This window comes from Orcinus orca, chromosome 6 (assembly GCF_937001465.1).
Source record: "Orcinus orca chromosome 6, mOrcOrc1.1, whole genome shotgun sequence".
Classification (NCBI taxonomy): Eukaryota; Metazoa; Chordata; class Mammalia; order Artiodactyla; family Delphinidae; genus Orcinus; species Orcinus orca.
In genome coordinates, this window is record NC_064564.1 from 32,789,444 (window position 1) to 32,804,973 (window position 15,530).

Below are 15,530 nucleotides of genomic sequence, written 5' to 3' on the forward strand. Positions count from 1 at the left end.
CAGAGACCGCCTGGAGCAGATGCCTACTCGCCCCGCGCCTGCATGCCTGCGCACGCCCACTGGGCGCGGGGCTCTCGGGCACGCGGACCGCCGTCCTCCAACGGCTCCCAGCGTCTGTTGGGGCAGTTTGCTCCGTAAGACACGAGCGCATGCGCGAGCACGGACGGTGGGGCCCCAACGGCCGTCCGGCGCGGGAGCGGGCTGTCATGGCGGCCTCTCGAGTCAATTATAGGAATCCTGAGGTAAGCGGTACGGGGACTTTTCACCCCTCAGGTGTCACCGCTCTGCGCTCTTGTTCACCCTGTGGGTTATTTGTGCCCTTGTCCGTGTAAGGAGACTCGCCACAATGTGGATTCACGCCCCCATAGAGCTCGATTCCCTTGAGGTGTTTACCCCAGGGTTATTGGCACCACTGGGGAGCCGGCTGCATGAAGGGTTCAGTGACTGCGGGGCCTACAGTGGGGGGTAAATCGTGTGTGCGAGCTATTAAACAGCTGCCGTTCTAGTCTGCGCGTTGTGAAGAGTACAAAAGCTAGAGAGAAGTTCTTGCGAGTTGAAAACCCTCATCTGGTTCCAAAGGTGTAGCTCAGGTGATTGGAAAATGAGTGAAGATCGAAGGAACACACTCATAGTTTCACTAGTGTCTTCCTTCTTATCATAAAAACATCAATCAACACTTATGTTCAAACTGCATTCTTTTGTCAGTGATGGGAGCAGCTTTGCTGAATGTGGTCATAAACATGTATTTGTAGTCTGATGTCAAATCATGATTGATTTGCAAGCATAGATGGGGTCTGTACATATTTAATTGGTTGGTGGGGATCTGATATGTAGTGAAATGTGCGGGTTGGTTTTGTCTGTGCATATTTGTGTTTGAAGGGAGGTCATGCCTGTGTTTTTGTGAGAGTGTGTAAGAGTGAGTGCTGTATTTGGAGGGTGTTGAGATGTGACGCAGGCATACTGAAGGAGTTGGTTAGGTGTTTGTAATTTGGTGTTCGGGGAATATGTTTACATGTATTCTTTTCTCCCATGAATTTGGGGATTTGTGTGTGTCTAACGGTGCGTTTGGAAGGATTATCTGCCTATGCATAAGGGCAATGTCAGGAGAAGTCGTGGTGTATATTACTTTGGGTGTCCAGTCTGTTTATTTTGTATATTTGGGGAATGTAGGCTGATCATTTGTGTATTCAGGGCATGTTGTATGGTTATGGGGTGTTTGTGTGTGTGCATTTTCAGGAGCTGTCTATGTATATTTGGATGTGTAGAGGGCAAGTCTGTGACTATTTTATGGGACTGGTGGATGTTATATATGTAGGTATGTTGTGTTTGTATGATTCTGTATTCTCAAGATGGCAGAGCTAATTCTGTGTGAGAGGTTGGGAATGTGGGGTTATGTATACGCCAGTAGTGTGGTACTGTATGTGTATTTGGAAGAAAGGGCGTATAGGGTGATATTATTGCATATTTGTAGTGTACTGGGTAATTGTGGTGCTATTTGGGACTTGTGGAGAGTTGTGTGTTAAATGAGTTTGTGTGTGTATTCAAGGGGCATGGCGACTTGGAGGAATATTTGCTGAGGCTGTGCATTTGTAATTTTCAGTAGGAGCCTCTTAGGCTTATGTATTTTGGGAAGTGAGTATATGTGTATCAGATAGAGAGGTGGGGTTCTATGTTTCTACAGGGAAGATGGACAATTGCATTTATATGTATTAGAAATATGTGGTACCGGTATTTGTTAGTACTTGCATATGTGTGAGCTGGCTCCTGATAGCTAGGGATAAGTTGACATATGGAAGTTGTTTCATAAATGGTTTGCTGGAGATATTTCCATGTATCTTACTTGTGTATTCTAATCCGTGTGTGTGTCCATCATCAGGTGCATGCATTATCAAAGTTTGTTCATAAGGTATGGAGTTGTTAGGATTATTCAAAGTATATTTCTTTGGAGAATGCTAGGGTGTTTATACATGTGTTTGGTAGGCGTAAGAGGTGGTCTGTCTATATATTCAGGGTGAGGGTAGAAATATATATATACACACACATATACAGTTTATATGTTGGGGTAGTGGTGGGGAGCTTGTATTCTGGAGAGGTAGCATAATGTATAGTGTTTGGGAGGGGATCCATATGTTCAGGGGTTAGGAATATTTGCATGTGTGTGTCCATAGGTGTGTGAGAATTGTGTATGTGTATTAGGAAGACTGTAGAAGTTGTCGGTGTTTTTCTGTTTTGAGTGTGTCTGAGCATTTGGGGTGTATACTCATGAGGAGTTTGTGGGTGTGTGTGTTTGTGATTTGTGAGTATATCAGGAGGCTTAGAGTCCTCTATGTGTCTATTTTGAAATGTAATGCCTGAAGAATTTAGTGGTGTTGCTTGTATGTGTGTTGTCAGTACTAGTGAGCTGGACTTATATGTACAGTTGACCCTTGAACAACACGGGTTTGAACCCCATGGGTCTACATATAGTGGATTTCTTTTTCAGTAAATACTACAGGACTACTACAGGATCCATGGACACAGAGCCACTGCATGGAGGGTTGGCCCTAACCCCCAAGTTGTTCAAGGGTCCTCTGTATTTGAAAAGTATAGGTTATTTGTGTCTGTGTGTGTTTTTGAGTTCCTGGGGCTTTTGGGGTATGTATTCTGCGGGATGTGAGAGTTTAGTCTGTGTGTTTGGAAACCAGTAGACTGTGTAGGTTACATGTGTGTGCAGGAATCCTGGAGTATATGTATTCTAGGACTGTGGGATTGCATATGGGTCTTTCTTGGGATTGCACATGAGACAGTTGTGTACTTGGTAAGCCTGTGTGTTTAGGTACTCAGTGTGTCCATCTGGATGGCATATCGGTTGCACATGTTTGTTTTCAGGCCCATGTTGTGTGTGTATATATAGTTGTGAGAGTGGAATGTGAATGTTCAGGGTGAGTAAGGTTTCGCCTGTAAAAATTTAGGTAGTAAGAGGTGGTCTGTTTGTGTATTTATTCAGGGTGAGGGTAGAAATGTACGTGTGTGTTCAGGATATATATATATGTGTGTGTGTGTGTGTGTGTGTGTGTGTGTGTGTGTGTACAAACACATATGTATGTCTGTGTTGGGAGCTGAGGTTTCTACTTGGAGTGTAAGTCGACTGTGTGCACATATTCATAGGAAAAGGTATGGGATGTGCTGGAACTGGTTCATACTATCTTGGGATAGTCAATGGTGCCTATCTCTTCCCAGCTCTGTGTTTAGTGATGTCAGGTGGGTAGCTTTAAATTGGTCATGCTGGGAATATTTATACCGTGTAGATACCGTAAGTGAAGTCTTTCCCACCTTTCTTGGAGAGCTTTTTATCAAGCACTTACCAGCGTACCACTGATGTGCGTGTTTGGATGTATGTATGTATGAAGCAAGAATATTTGGGCATCGGTGGTTTTGTATGGGACACTCATGTGAATTGTGAGTGGGGCATCTGGGGCTGTGGGCCCTTGTATATGTGCATTGACCCTGGTAATTGTGAATCATTGCACTGCTCCTATCCTGTTCTTTAGGGCCAGAGAATCCCCATAAATGTTGTTGATTCCCAGTAGAAATCATGCAGATGGCTACAGAGGTGTCTGTACCTTAGGCAGGTGGACCCTACTTCAACATTTGTGTGGTCCTAGCATCTGGGTCCCTAGAAGGGTGGGCGTGGTGGACAGATGGCCATGCAGAGCAAAACCTTCACAGGTGTGTTGTTGGCGTGACAGGCAGCAGTCAGAAAGTCATGGGGCTTCCTGGATAGGAGGTCAGATGACCAAGGGCTCTCCCAGGAAAACCCCCTGAGAATCTGTTGGACAGCTACAGGCGTTACTTGCTCTTCTGTGGCACAGCTGACGTGCAAGGACACCCTCCACATGGGGTCCAGAGCCATGTGTCCCTGAGCCCAGCTGCCCCAGGGTGGTGGGAACTTTTGCATATCAGGCTGGTCAACTGTATCACTAGGTCTCAACCAACCTGTCTCCATGGAAACCTAAATCCTCAGGGATAGGCAGGACCTCTAGGGATCACTGAGCTGACAAGGACAGAGGTGGGGAGTCTTTGTCACTGAGGGAGAGTCAGGGATTGAGACCTGGAGAGCCTTGGGAGTCCCACTCTGAGGAGATATGGCTCTGATGTTCCCAAACCCTTTAGACATGTTTTCTGTTCTTTTCTGAAGGCTCAAGATGCTTCTAGCAGTGGGAAGCTTATCTCAGTTTCATGTTTCTCTGATAGGATGAACTGACCCTTTTATTCACTATTCCAGGTCGAGCTGCAAACCCATCAGAGGGAACCATGTGATCATTGTAGCCACCAGCTGACCCTACAGCCTCCCTTGGACCCACCCAAGAATTTCTGAGCCTTCCTTCTGGTGAGTCTTGTGGCCTTTTCTCCCTCATTGTGAATCCTTCTGCCAATAAAACATGCTGTGAATGTTAACAAAAGGAAACCTCAACTAGAATTGGAGTCTGGAAGGCCCCCCCCGTAGAGGGAGCTCTCATGCCGTGTCACTCATCATCAATTACCCCAACAGGAAGAGGTCATTTACTGACCCCAAAGAGGAAGTGCAACCACCTTACTACCCGAGCTGGAGGAGGGAAGACTTCCTTCCTGGCCAGCAACAAGAAATAGAAAATACAAATAGCTAATAGAAAATTCCGCAGTTTAGCCAATGAGACGCCATTGTCACCTGAAGTTTTCCTTTCCTCCAGTGAACTTTCATTTTTTCCCTTGATGATGACTTTCTTTCCTTGTCCCACCCTCCTTACTATAAAAGCCTTCTGGGACTTCCCTGGTGGTCCAGCAGCTAAGACTCCGCGCTTCCAATGCACGGGGCATCAGTTCGATCCCTGGTTGGGGAACTAAGATTTCCACATGCCATGTGGCATGGCCAAAAAAAAAAAAAGCCTTCCATGTTGTGTAACCCGTTGGAGTATCTCCCTTTCTATCAGATGAGATGCTGCCTGATTCATGAATCATTTGATAAAGCCAATTTATTCAAAATTCAAAGTAAATCTTCAAATTTACTCAGTTAAATTTTGTCTTTTAATACATTGGTGGCATGCAGAGGTGGCCACTAACAGTTTAATATGTATCCCTCCAGAAATGTTCTGTATAAAAATATGTGTGTGCACTTTTCTAAAATCCACTCTTATGATTGCTACTGCTAACAGGATGATTTTATGATTAAGTGCTTATCTTTTTAAAAAGAAAAAGATAAATATATTGGTGGCAGTGATGGGATCTGAAGCAAATTTCTGATAACATTTGGGACAAGGAGGAACAGGTGTGGTGCCCACAAGTCCTTTGAGTTCCCTGTCTTTCTTGCCATTCCTGAAGGTTGTTGGTAAGCTCCTCTTGGTTTGAGCTCCATTCTCTTTGCGTTTGTGCTCCCAATCTAATTGGCTTTCCTTTACAGGGCAGGACAGTTTGGGCTGGTAGAGGATTCTCCCTGAGGCCAAAGCCCTAGCCTTTCATATGGATATTCCCAGGACACAGTAACATCTCTTGGTTATTGCCAGTATATTTTTGAGCGGTAAACCCTAGCCCCTAATTTTGTTCCTTGGATTCCACATTGGGCACTGCTGACAGTGTAGTCTGCACTTGCCCATCTGTTTGGAATCAGCCCCCAGTTTCCATACTTGGAACTGTTCGTGGCGGCTATAGTTCTCCAATTTGTTTGGAATCAGTTTGCAGTCCCCATTCCTTGGGATTTGCTGGTTGGATCTTTTTCCTCAGTCCAAGGATGCCTGGTAATTGGTGGTGGTGCATACCAGGCCTTCGTTTGTGCAGGACATAGTAACATCTCTTTGTTACTGCTGATATATTAAGATGCAGTTTTTTTGTGTGTCCTTTTTTTTTTTAACACCTTTATTGGGGTATAATTGCTTTACAATGGTGTGTTAGTTTCTGCTTTATAACAAAGTGAATCAGTTATACATATACATACGTTCCCATATTTCTTCTCTCTTGCGTCTCCCTACCTCCCACCCTCCATATCCCACCCCTCCAGGTGGTCACAAAGCACTGACCTGATATCCCTGTGCTATGCGGCTGCTTCCCACTAGCTATCTACCTTTGGTAGTGTATATATGTCCATGCCTCTCTCTCCCTTTGTCACAGCTCACCCTTCCCCCTCCCCATATCCTCAAGTCTGTTCTCCGGTAGGTCTGTGTCTTTATTCCTGTCTTACCCCTAGGTTCTTCATGACATTTTTTTCTCCCTTAAATTCCATATATATGTGTTACCATACGGTATTTGTCTTTCTCTTTCTGACTTACTTCACTCTGTATGACATACTCTAGGTCTATCCACCTCATTACAAATAGCTCAATTTCGTTTCTTTTTATGGCTGAGTAATATTCCATTGTATATATGTGCCACATCTTCTTTTTTTTTTTTTTTTTTAACATCTTTATTGGGGTATAATTGCTTTACAATGGTGTGTTAGTTTCTGCTTTATAACAAAGTGAATCAGTTATACATATACATATGTTCCCATATCTCTTCCCTCTTGCGTCTCCCTCCCTCCCACCCTCCCTATCCCATCCCTCCAGGCTGTCACAAAGCACCGAGCCAATATCCCTGTGCCATGCGGCTGCTTCCCACTAGCTATCTACCTTACTACGTTTGTTAGTGTGTATATGTCCATGACTCTCTCTCGCCCCGTCACAGCTCACCCTTCCCCCTCCCCATAACCTCAAGTCCGTTCTCTAGGAGGTCTGCGTCTTTATTCCTGCCTTACCCCTAGGTTCTTCATGACATTTTTTTTTTTCTTAAATTCCATATATATGTGTTAGCATACGGTATTTGTCTTTTTCTTTCTGACTTACTTCACTGTGTATGACAGACTCTAGGTCTATCCACCTCATTACAAATAGCTCAATTTCGTTTCTTTTTATGGCTGAGTAATATTCCATTGTATATATGTGCCACATCTTCTTTATCCATTCATCCGATGATGGGCACTTAGGTTGTTTCCATCTCCGGGCTATTGTAAATAGAGCTGCAATGAACATTTTGGTACATGACTCTTTTTGAATTTCGGTTTTCTCAGGGTATATGCCCAGTAGTGGGATTGCTGGGTCATATGGTAGTTCTATTTGTAGTTTTTTAAGGAACCTCCATACTGTTCTCCATAGTGGCTGAACCAATTCACATTCCCACCAGCAGTGCAAGAGGGTTCCCTTTTCTCCACACCCTCTCCAGCATTTATTGTTTGTAGATTTTTTGATGATGGCCATTCTGACTGGTGTGAGATGATATCTCATTGTAGTTTTGATTTGCATTTCTCTAATGATTAATGATGTTGAGCATTCTTTCATGTGTTTGTTGGCAGTCTGTATATCTTCTTTGCAGAAATGTCTATTTAGGTCTTCTGCCCATTTTTGGATTGGGTTGTTTCTTTTTTTGTTATTGAGCTGTATGAGCTGCTTGTAAATTTTGGAAATTAATCCTTTGTCAGTTGCTTCATTTGCAAATGTTTTCTCCCATTCTGAGGGTTGTCTTTTGGTCTTGTTTATGGTTTCCTTTGCTGTGCAAAAGCTTTGAAGTTTCATTAGGTCCCATTTGTTTATTTTTGTATTTATTTCCATTTCTGTAGGAGGTGGGTCAAAAAGGATCTTTCTGTGATTTATGTTATAGAGTGTTCTGCCTATGTTTTCCTCTAAGAGTTTGATAGTTTCTGGCCTTACGTTTAGGTCTTTAATCCATTTTCAGCTTATTTTTGTGTATGGTGTTAGGGAGTGATCTAATCTCATACTTTTACATGTACCTGTCCAGTTCTCCCAGCACCACTTATTGAAGAGGCTGTCCTTTCTCCACTGTACATTCCTGCCTCCTTTATCAAAGATAAGGTGACCATATGTGCGTGGGTTTATCTCTGGGCTTTCTATCCTGTTCCATTGATCTATCTTTCTGTTTCTGTGCCAGTACCATGCTGTCTTGATTACTGTAGCTTTGTAGTATAGTCTGATGTCAGGGTGCCTGATTCCTTCAGCTCTGTTTTTCGTTCTCAAGATTGCTTTTGCTATTCGGGGTCTTTTGTGTTTCCATAAAAATTGTGAAATTTTTTGTTCTAGTTGTGTGAAAAATGCCAGTGGTAGTTTGATAGGGATTGCATTGAATCTGTAGATTGCTTTGGGCAGTAGAGTCGTTTTCACAATGTTGATTCTTCCAATCCAAGAACATGGTATATCTCTCCATCTATTTGTATCATCTTTAATTTCTTTCATCAGTGTCTTATAATTTTCTGCATACGTATCTTTTGTTTCCTTAGGTAGGTTTATTCCTAAATATTTTATTCTTTTGTTGCAATGGTAAATAGGAGTGTTTTCTTGATTTCACTTTCAGATTTTTCATCATTAGTGTATAGGAATGCCAGAGATTTCTGTGCATTAATTTTGTATTCTGCAGCTTTACCAAATTCATTGATTAGCTCTAGTAGTTTTCTGGTAGCATCTTTAGGATTCTCTATGTATAGTATCATGTCTTCTACAAACAGTGAGAGCTTTACTTTTTTTTTTCCTGTTTAGATTCCTTTTATTTCCTTTTCTTCTCTGATTGCTGTGGGTAAAACTTACAAAACTATATTGAATAAGAGTGGTGAGAGTAGGCAACCTTGTCTTGTTCCTGATCTTAGTGGAAATGCTTTCAGTTTTTCACCATTGAGGATGATGTTGGCTGTGGGTTTGTCATATATGGCCTTTATTGTGTTGAGGAAAGTTCCCTCTATGCCTACTTTTTGCAGGGCTTTTATCCTAAATGGGTGTTGAATTTTGTCAAAAGCTTTCTCTGCATCTGTTGAGATGATCATATGGTTTTTCTCCTTCAATTTGTTAATATGGTTTATCACCTTGATTGATTTGCGTATATTGAAGAATCCTTGCATTCCTGGAATAAACCCCACTTGATCATGGTGTATGATCCTTTTAATGTGCTGTTGGATTTTGTTTCTAGTATTTTGTTGAGGATTTTTACATCTATGTTCATCAGGGATATTGGCCTGTACTTTTCTTTCTTTGTGACATCCTAGTCTGGTTTTGGTATCAAGGTGATGGTGGCCTCGTAGAATGAATTTGGGAGTGTTCTTCCCTCTGCTATATTTTGGAAGAGTTTGAGAAAGATAGGTGTTAGCTCTTCTCTAAATGTTTGATAGAATTCGCCTGTGAAGCCATCTGGTCCTGGGCTTTTGTTTGTTGGAAGATTTTTAATCACAGTTTCAATTTCAGTGCTTGTGATTGGTCTGTTCATATTTTCTATTTCTTCCTGATTCAGTCTTGGGAGGTTGTGCATTTCTAAGAATTTGTCCATTTCTTCCAGGTTGTCCATTTTATTGGCACAGAGTTGCTTGTAGTAATCTCTCATGATCTTTTGTATTTCTGCAGTGTCAGTTGTTACTTCTCCTTTTTCATTTCTAATTCTGTTGATTTGATTCTTCTCCCTTTTTTTCTTGATGAGTCTGGCTAATGGTTTATCTAGTTTGTTTATCTTCTCAAAGAACCGGCTTTTAGTTTTATTGATCTTTGCTATCCTTTCCTTCATTTTTTTTCCATTTATTTCTGATCTGATTTTTATGATATCTTTCCTTCTGCTAACATTGGGGTTTTTTTGTTCTTCTTTCTCTAATTGCTTTAGGTGCAAGGTTAGGTTGTTTATTCGAGATGTTTCCTGTTTCTTAAGGTGGGCTTGTATTGCTATAAACTTCCCTCTTAGAACTGCTTTTGCTGCAACCCATAGGTTTTGGGTCATTGTGTCCCCACTGTCATTTGTTTCTAGGTATTTTTTTATTTCCTCTTTGATTTCTTCAGTGATCACTTTGTTATTAAGTAGTGTATTGTTTAGCCTCCATTTGTTTGTATTTTTTACAGATCTTTTCCTGTAATTGATATCTAGTCTCATGGCGTTGTGGTCGGAAAAGATACTTGATACAATTTCAATTTTCTTAAATTTACCAAGGCTTGATTTGTGACCCAAAATATGATCTATCCTGGAGAATGTTCCTTGAGCCCTTGAGAAAAATGTATATTCTGTTGTTTTCGGATTGAGTGTCCTATAAATATCAATTAAGTACATCTTGTTTAATGTATCATTTAAAGCTTGTGTTTCCTTATTTATTTTCATTTTGGATGATCTGTCCATTGGTGAAAGTGGGGTGTTAAAGTCCACTACTATGAATGTGTTACTGTCGATTTCTCCTTTTATGGCTGTTAGTATTTGCCTTATGTATTGAGGTGCTCGTATGTTGGGTGCATAAATATTACAATTGTTACATCTTCTTCTTGGATCGATCCCTTGTTCATTATGTAGTGTCCTCCTTTGTCTCTTCTAATAGTCTTTATTTCAAAGTCTATTTTGTGTGCTATGAGAATTGCTACTCCAGCTTCCTTTTGGTTTCCATTTGCATGGAATATCTTTTTCCATCCCTTTACTTTCAGTCTGTATGTGTCTCTAGGTATGAAGTGGGTCTCTTGTAGACAGCATATATATGGGTTGTTTTTGTATCCATTCTTCCAGTCTGTGACTTTTGGTCGGAGCATTTATTCCATTTAGATTTAAGGTAATTATCAATATGTATGTTCCTATTCCCATTTTCTAAATTGTTTTGGGTTCGTTATTTTAGGTCTTTTCCTTGTCTTGTGTTTCTTGCCTAGAGAGGTTCCTTTAGCATTTGTTGTAAAGCTGGTTTTGTGGTGCTGAACTCTCTCAGCTTTTGCTTGGCTGTAAAGGTTTTAATTTCTCCATCAAATCTGAATGAGATCCTTGCTGGGTAGAGTAATCTTGGTTGCAGGTTTTTCTCCTTCATCACTTTCCGTATGTCCTGCCAGTCTCTTCTGGCTTGCAGAGTTTCTGCTGAGAGATCAGCTGTTAACCTTATGGGAATTCTCTTGTGTGTTATTTGTTGTTTTTCCCTTGCTGCTTTTAATATATTTTCTTTGTATTTAATTTTTGATAGTTTGATTAATATGTGTCTTGGTGTATTTCTCCTTGGATTTATCCTGTATGGGACTCTCTGTGCTTCCTGCACTTGATTAACTATTTCCTTTCCCATATTTGGGATGTTTTCAACTATAATCTCTTCAAATATTTTCTCAGTCCCTTTCTTTTTCTCTTCTTCTTCTGGAACCCCTATAATTTGAATGTTGGTGTGTTTAATGTTGTCCCAGAGGTCTCTGAGACTGTCCTCAGTTCTTTTCATTCTTTTTTCTTTATTCGGCTCTGCAGTAGTTATTTCCACTGTTTTATCTTCCAGGTCACTTATCCGTTCTTCTGCCTCAGTTATTCTACTATTGATCCCATCTAGAGTATTTTTCATTTCATTTATTGTGTTGTTCATCATTGTTTGTTTCCTCTTTAGTTCTTCTAGGTCCTTGTTAAATGTTTCTTGCATTTTGTGTATTCTATTTCCAAGATTTTGGATCATCTTTACTATCATTATTCTGAATTATTTTTCAGGTAGACTGCCTATTTCCTCTTCATTTGTTAGGTCTGGTGCGTTTTTATCTTGCTCCTTCATCTGCTGTGTGTTTTTCTGTCTTCTCATTTTTCTTATCTTACTGTGTTTGGGGTCTCCTTTTTGCAGGCTGCAGGTTCGTAGTTCCCGTTATTTTTGATGTCTGTCCCCAGTGGCTAAGGTTGGTTCAGTGGGTTGTGTAGGCTTACTGGTGGAGGGGACTAGTGCCTGTGTTCTGGTGGATGAGGCTGGATCTTGTCTTTCTGGTGGGCAAGTCCACGTCTGGTGGTGTGTTTTGGGGTGTCTGTGGACTTATTATGATTTTAGGCAGCCTCTCTGCTAATGGGTGGGGTTGTGTTCCTGTTTTGCTAGTTGTTTGGTATAGGGTGTCCAGCACTGTAGCTTGCTGGTCGTTGAGTGAAGCTGGGTGCTGGTGTTGAGATGGAGATCTCTGGGAGATTTTTGCAGTTTGATATTATGTGGAGCTGAGAGGTCTCTTGTGGACCAGTGTCCTGAAGTTGGCTCTCCCACCTGAGAGGCACAGCACTGACTCCTGACTGCAGCACCAAGAGCCTTTCATCCACACGGCTCAGAATAAAAGGGAGAAAAAGTAGAGAGAAAGATTTAGTAGAAGTAGGAAGAAAGAAAGAAAGAAAGAAAGGAGGGAAGGAAGAAGGAAGGAAGGAAGGAAGAAAGAAAGAAGAAAAGAAGGAAAGAAGGAAAGAAAGGAGGGAGGGAGGGAGGGATGGTGCGAGGAAGGAAGGAAGGAGGGAAGGAAGAAGGAAGGAAGGAAGAAAGAAAGAATGAAGAAAAGAAGGAAAGAAAGAAAGGAGGGAGGGAGGGATGGATGGTGCGAGGAAGGATGGAAGGAGGGAAGGAAGGAAAAAAGAAAGAAAGAAAGAAGATATAGTAAAATAAGAAAGTAAAATATAATAAAGTTATTAAATTAAAAATTAATTATTAAAAAAACAATTTTTAAAAAAACGGACGGATAGAACCTTAGGACAAATGGTGGAAGCAAAGCTATATAGACAAAATCTGACACAGAAGCATACACATACACATTCACAAAAAGAGGAAAAGGGGAAAAAATCATAAATCTTGCTCTCAAAGTGCACCTCCTCAATTTTGGGATGATTCGTTGTCTAAAGGAGGGAAGGAAGGAAGAAAGGAAGGAAGGAAAGAAAGAAAGAAAAAGAAAGAAAGAAGGAAAGAAAGAAGATAAAGTAAAATAAAATAAAGTTATTAAAATTAATTATTAAGAAAAGAATTAACACAAAAAAAAACAAACAAAAACAAAAAGACACAGCAAAAAAACGGACAGATAGAATCCTAGGACAAATGGTGGAAGCAAAGCTATACAGACAAAATCTCACACAGAAGCATACACATACACACTCACAAAAAGAGGAAAAGGGGAAAAAATCATAAATCTTGCTCTCAAAGTCCACCTCCTCAATTTGGGATGATTCGTTGTCTATTCATGCATTCCACAGATGCAGGGTACATCAAGTTGATTGTGGAGCTTTAATCTGCTGCTTCTGAGGCTGCTGGGAGAAATTTCCCGTTCTCTTCTTTGTTCTCACAGCTCCCAGGGGTTTTGCTTTGGATTGGGCCCCGCCTCTGCGTGTAGGTCACTGGAGGGCGTCTGTTTTTTGCTTAGACAGGGCGGGGTTAAAGGAGCCGCTGATTCGGGAGATCTGGCTCACTCAGGCCGGGGGGAGGGAGGGACGCGGAGTGCGGGGCGAGCCTGCGGCGACAGAGGCCGGCATGTCGTTGCACCAGCCTGAAGCCCGCCGTGCGTTCTCCCGGGGAAGTTGTCCCTGGATCCCGGGAACCTGGCAGTGGCGGGCTGCACAGGCTACCCGGAAGAGGGGTGTGGATAGTGACCTGTGCTCGCACACAGGCCCCTTGGTGGCGGCAGCAGCAGCCTTAGCGTCTCCCGCCCGTCTCTGGGGTCCGCGCTTTTAGCCGCGGCTCGCACCCGTCTCTGGTGTTCCTTTAAGCAGCGCTCTTAATCCTCTCTCCTCACGCACCAGGAAACAAAGAGGGAAGAAAAAGTCTCTTGCCTCTTCGGCAGCTCCAGACCTTTTCCCGGAGTCCCTCCCGGCTAGCCGTGGTGAACTAACCCCTTCAGGCTGTGTGCACGCAGCCAACCTGCGCTCTGACCAAAGCCCGAGCCTCAGCTCGCAGCCCCGCCCACTCCGGCGGGTGAGTAGACAAGCCTCTCGGGCTGGTGAGTGCTGGTCAGCACTGATCCTCTGTGCGGGAATCTCGCCACCTTGCCCTCTGCACTCCTGTTGCTGTGCTCTCCTCCCCTCCGTGGCCCTGAAGCTCCCCTCTCCGCCCCCCGCAGTCTCCGCCCGCGCCAGGGCTTCCTATTGTGTGGAAACCTTTCCTCCTTCACAGCTCCCTCCCACTGGTGCAGGTCCTGTTCTTATTCTTTTGTCTCTGTTTTTTCTTTGGCCCTACCCAGGTACGTGGGGAGTTTCTTGCCTTTTGGGAGGTCTGAGGTCTTCTGCCAGCATTCAGTAGGTGTTCTGTAGGAGTTGTTGCATGTGTAGATGTATTTCTGGTGTATCTGTGGGGAGGAAGGTGATCTCCGTGTCTTACTCTTCCGCCATCTTCCCCTCCGGCCCCTTTTTGTGTTCTTTTGGGTTGACAAAGGCTAGCTAAGGAAATGATATCCTTTATCGCCAAAGAGTTGAGAATGCCAGCTTCTGGCACACCTGCTTATTTTATATTTAAGAACTATGGTCCTGGAGGTTGTAGATATTTAGAAAGATGGCAAAATTATACTAATATAGATCTAGAATTACAGTGGTCATTGTGGGGCATGTTCCAGTTAGACAAGATGGTTCATTTAAGGAAAACACTAGACAGCAAGGGTTCACAAATTGGACAGGGAGAATGAGATGCCTGCTTTAACTGGTATGTAAAAGTTTACAGAAGGTTTCAAGATTCCAAAATAGCTTCGTTTAGAGACTTAGAACAAAAAGCTAATGAAAAATTAAAGAGACAAAAGGTACCTGAAACAAAAGACCATAGGACAGATGTGACTGCAGATTTAACTCCTACTGTCCCCCTTCCTTTTTCATCTGAGTACCCTTGTTTTACTCATTTTCTGTCTGCAATACTTTTCTATTCCAAAGAGAATATTTAACAATTGCCATTTAAAGTAAAACTACCTGAGGTTGCAGGTGAGCCCCCTCAGGTGTACTTTACCCCTTGGTCAAAGACTGAGCTGAGAGCTGTAGTGAAAGAATTCTCTAAACCTAGGGAGGAACCCCCAACAGTTATTGAAGAATTTAGAGTCACTGTCAGGGTGTATGTCCCCAAACTGCTAGATCTTTATCCACTTGTACATGTGTTGGTAGGACTGGGGGAAGCCCCAGAATGGATGCGGGAAGCAAAATGACATAATCCCTAGGATGATCTTCAAGATCCTCAACCTGAAAAGGCTTGCAGAATAACAACTGACCTTTTACAAGCTATTCCTAAAATCTTCCCTGCTCACACTTGGTCGATTATTAATTGGCCTAATAATGATTGGTCTATTATTCACTCATACAAACAAAAGAGGGGTGAATCTGTGGAAGACTTTAGAGCCAGTTTGGAAGCTCTCTTTTTACAGCAGTTGGTGTTCCAAGGAACAAAAAGGCCACTCAGCCTGCTTTAACTGCCCTTTTTGTAAATGGATTATCTTCTGAGATTAGTGGGTTGATAAAAGGGCAGAAAAGAGGGTGGGAGGCTGTAGGCCTGACTGAACTCGTGACTATAGCTGAGCATTTTGAAAGGACCCTGGAGCCAGATCAGAAACAGAAATCCACCAAGCTCATAGCCTTAAAGTTACAACAGCTCTAAGGCAAGAGACACAAAATAACACCTGGGCCTCCCCCATTACAACCTCCTAGGGGTCCATGATCAATTCGATGACCCAAAGTTGATGTTTCATTTGTAATCAGTGAGGACACTGGAAGAAAAGCAGTCCTCAAAGGTCCTATGCAAACTCTTCACAAATGCTCTCATATCTGTCTCAAAAGGAGGGCCCCCCATGACCCTCTCCGATAGTTGGCAGAAC

At 42.5% G+C, this 15,530-nt stretch overlaps 1 protein-coding gene across 3 annotated transcripts in view; it reads left to right on the forward strand.

The window, feature by feature from the left end:
• The first annotated feature begins 174 nt into the window (after window positions 1–174).
• FAM240B (family with sequence similarity 240 member B) overlaps window positions 175–15,530 on the forward strand; it is a 187,873-nt gene continuing 172,517 nt past the window's right edge. For all 3 annotated transcript variants that reach the window (XM_049711539.1, XM_049711541.1, XM_049711542.1), the window contains exons 1-2: window positions 175–242; window positions 4,265–4,369. The gene's annotated coding sequence lies outside the window, so the exon portion shown is untranslated. The remainder of the gene's footprint in view (window positions 243–4,264; window positions 4,370–15,530) is intronic.